The following is a 4,608-nucleotide window of genomic DNA, read 5'->3' as shown; positions in this document are numbered from 1 at the left end:
CTCATCACACTGCTGTGCCTTCATCTTTGCCCACACCCCTCATCACACTGTGTGTCACACCATCCTTGGGTCACCTGTCCCATGTGCAGAATCCTGGATGCACCCCTTCTCTCCATCACAGTCCCAGACAATCTGTATTGATAATAAAGTGTGTTGTACCCTATAGAACAGTGGTTTGCAATCAGAGGTGATTTTGCCATGTCTGGAGGTAAGTAGGGGCGGGGTGCCAGTGGTGCATAGGGAGCAGGGGTCAGACATGCTGCTCAAGTTACTATGAAGTGCGGATGAGTCCCAACAACAAGGATGCACCCTGTCCAAACCATCAGCACACAGTGCTCTGCTCCATGGGAACTGGCAGGAAACAGAAGTCCTGGCTATGTCCCAGGTCACCTATGCAAGCTTCAGCTTTCAAGATAGGAACTCTTACCCACCTCTGAGAGTGAAAATGGGGATGCCTAAATGGGCCTTGTCAGTCACTGAGAACAGTCCACCCAGACCGCCCTCACACCCTCCTCTATGTGACTGCTTCTCTCAGGCAGGTAAGAACCCACCTATTAATGATCATCTCCCTATTATCATCAGCAATGTGTGTGTGCATGTGTGTGAAGGCAGCAAGGTACACAAAGGGATGCTGGAAACCAACACACTTTGTTGATAGGTTATTATGTTACTTTGCTCCTGATAACTAAAAGTAGAGTTAAAATACAGAAAAAGTCATTTATTACTATTGCAGATTTTTCAATCTGAGGTATTTTCTCACATATTATGTGATCTATTTTATCATAGATTTAAATGAAAATCTAAGCAATAATTTCCCTGATATACTTAAAATCATTGATTTTTCCACAATTTAAAGTACCATATGATATTACTTATATGTGAAATCTAAAATACAGTCAAGTGAACTTATCTATGAAACAGAAACAGACTCATAGATACAGAGAACAGACTTGTGGTGGCCAGGGGGGGGTGGGGGTTGGGGGAGGATGGATTAGGAGTTTGGGGTTAGCAGATTCAAACTATTACACAGAGAATAAATAAACAAAGTCCTACTGTATAGCACAGGGAACTACATCCAGTATCCTGTGATAAACCATAATGAAAAAAATATGAAAAAGAATATATATGTATAACTGAATCATGTTTTTGTACAGCATAAATTAACAGAAAATCATAAATCAACTATACTTCAATAAGGTTAAAATAAAATTAAAAAGAATAAAAAAATAATAATGTAAGTAAATGTTTCTCTGCTGTGAGAATTGACCAAATTAATCAAACCCCAGGAAGGGGTCATGGAAATCTCCAATTTGTCCCCAGGGGGTCAGAAGCACAGGTGACAGCCTGGACTTGTGAGTGGCATCTGAAAGGGGGGCAGTCTCGTGGGCCTGAGCCCCCTTACGCTGCGGACCTGAGGCTGCTCCTCATGAATGGTGCTAGAACCGAATCCCATTTTTAGGACACTCAGTCCATGTCTGCTGAGTATCAGAGCACTGCTTCGTGCTGGGAATACAGAGCATCATCTCAGCACTTGCCTAAGAGCTCCCTGATGACAGGTAGTCTTATTTTCTGCATCTCCTGCAAGCACTTCCCAAGCGCTCATGGAACTTTGGCAGAAACAAAAAAACAAACAAACAAAACACCTCCATATGTCCAGGACCACTGTGGTATGGGGATGGAGTGGCCCTGAGTTCACGCCCACCACCCTCAAGAGGGCCTGGGACTCCCTCCCCTTCCCTCCATGGTCAGAATAGAAGGAAGTGCAACTGTTGAGTGAATTTCACATCTTCTCACATAGAAGCTCTCACCAGAAAATACAATCGAAAAGCTAAATTAATCTACTGAGTAGACTGGACCCCACAGATTCTGTTTTGTTGGACTTGGAGCAAAACCCACTTTCCTGGAATAATAAACACAGTAGACTTCTTTCCACCTGTTTTATGATGGAAATAGAATAAAAATTTCACGTGTGAGGTGCCCATTGCCTTCCTGTCAAAAGTTCTGAATGTAATACAAATATTTTACTGTCTGTGGGCTTCCCTGGTGGCTAAGTGGGTAAAGAATCTGCCTGCAATGCAGGAGTCCTGGGTTTGAAGATCCCCTGGAGAATAGAACGGTAACCCACTCCAGTATTCTTTCCCGGAGAGTCCCATGGACAAAGGAGCCTGGCAGGCTACAGTCCATGGGGTTGCAAAGAGTTGGACATGACTGAGCGACTAACACTTTCACTGTATTCCATGATTTCCCTTTATTTCTAAAGGGCCTTGTAAGCTTTGAAAGGAACTCTTTTCCCTTTATGAGTGCAAACAAATAACTAGTATTTATATTTTCTGTCTTTCTGTGAGAATCTCTGCTGATTGCTATATATGTGGGCCCCTCTGGTGCAGTTCTTGAGGGACAAGCACTCATATCAGCAAGACGGGGAGTAGCAATAGCCACTCTGGGCTCTGCAGCCACAGACGGCTGGGCAAGAACATGGTTTGATTTCATTTGAACAGCACAGCAGAACTTCTGTGCTAAAAGCAGAGCCTGCATCACTGAAACAGATTTGTCATAGAAATAGATATACAACTTTAAATGATCCCCTAGAGAAAGAAATGGTAAGCCACTCCAGTATTCTTGCCTGGAGAATCCCATGGACGGAGAAGCCTGGTAGGCTACAGCCCATGGGGTCGCAAAGAGTTGGACACGACTGAGCGACTTCACACACTTCACACTAAAGATTCTGTATATGAAAATGATATCATGTGGTGGCTATAAAATCTGGAAACAAAGACTTGAGTTATAAAACTCACTCCCTCCAAAGGATTCCTCCACTCCCATGATTGGTTTTGTGCACCCTACTGAGACTCGGGTCTTAGTTAGGAAAAAAGATATGGTATTTCCTTTAGGACAGAAAGAGAAGCTTCCAAAAGAACCCTACCTGGAGCCAGAGCATTCTAGAACCCTCCACACTGTAGTCTTAAAAGGTTATCTTGGTTTGGTTAGAAATTCCTGAAGGTCACTGTGCCCATGGAAATGTTGTATTCCATACCAACCCTACTCACATGAACTGTTTTCTGGAAGGAAGGCTGTTTATATATAAAATCAGGGGTTGGAACCTAACCCTCACATGTGATGGTATTTGGAGATGGGTCTTTGGGAGGTGAGGGTCAAAAGGGTGGAGGCCTCATAAATAGGATTCATGCCCTTGTGAAAGAAACCCCAAAGCACTCCCAGCCCCCACTGCCACTTGAGGACACAGTGAGAAGACAGCCTTCTATGAACCAGGAAGCTGGCTTCACCAGATTCTGAATCTACGAGCACCTTGATCTTAGTCTTCCAGCCTCCAGAGCTATGAGAGCAAGTGTTGTCACCCAGTTGATGGTGTTTGGTTACAGCAGCCTGCACGGGCTGAGAGAGAGAGAAAGACACTGGAAGACCACTGGCACCTCTAGACAAGATGTTGAGGACAGACAGCCTGCCCTCCAGGGGCTGGGGGAGAATCTACACATCTCCCCTTGCATCAGGAAGTCCCTGCAAGTTTCCACTTGTTACAGGGGCTCTGCTGGGCAGCTAAGGTGATAGTGCTGCACCATTGGAACCCTGTCCTTTGTCAGCAGGAAGCTATTAGCCCATCATGTGCAGTTTCTGAACTGTTAACTTACATAGTCACTTTACAAAATGTATTAAGTCACAATTCTCATTTTTAAAACATAAGTAAAGCTAGTATGTGTCCTCAAAAGCCTAGGAATGGGAATAGATGAGAACATATCAGAAGGAAGAAGAGTTGAAAATCTATAAAAGAAAAAAAGGGGGGGGCTAATTTCAGGCATTCTCCACTAGGAAATGGTCAACCCACAAAGATACTGCTAAGTACAAGCCCCTTGTAGCTACCAATGTATGGGATTTCTGCATGGAGTAGCTCAGGCTAAAGTCTCCTGACTACAACCTCATCCTTTGACACAACCTTTGTCTACTGACAATGCAGTCATCCCCAAATATCAATATCTATGATGCATGTTTCACACAGTTTCGGAATATTTTTAAATGCCTTCAGTTCAGTTCAGTCACTCAGTCGTGTCCAACTTTTTGCAACCCCATGAATCGCAGCACACCAGGCCTCCCTGTCCATCACCAACTCCCAGAGTTCACTCAGACTCACGTCCATCGAATCAGTGATGCCATCCAGCCATCTCATACTCTGTCGTCCCCTTCTCCTCCTGCCCCCAATCCCTCCCAGCATCAGAGTCTTTGCCAATGAGTCAACTCTTCACATCAGGTGGCCAAAGTACTGGAGTTTCAGCTTCAGCATCATTCCCTCCAAAGAAATCTCCTTCAGAATGGACTGGTTGGATCTCCTTGCAGTCCAAGGGACTCTCAAGAGTCTCCTCCAACACCACAATTCAAAAGCATCAATTCTTCGGTCCTCAGCTTTCTTCACAGTCCAACTCTCATATCCATACATGACCACAGGAAAAACCATCGCCTTGACTAGGTGGACCTTAGTCAGCAAAGTAATGTCTCTGCTTTTTAATATACTATCTAGGTTGGTCATAACTTTTCTTCCAAGGAGTAAGTGTCTTTTAATTTCATGGCTGCAATCACCATCTGCAGTGATTGTGGAGC

This window comes from Oryx dammah, unplaced genomic scaffold, assembly GCF_014754425.2.
Source record: "Oryx dammah isolate SB20612 unplaced genomic scaffold, SCBI_Odam_1.1 HiC_scaffold_1, whole genome shotgun sequence".
Classification (NCBI taxonomy): domain Eukaryota; kingdom Metazoa; phylum Chordata; class Mammalia; order Artiodactyla; family Bovidae; genus Oryx; species Oryx dammah.
The sequence above is the reverse complement of the archived record's forward strand: the minus strand, read 5'-3'. Positions refer to the sequence as shown.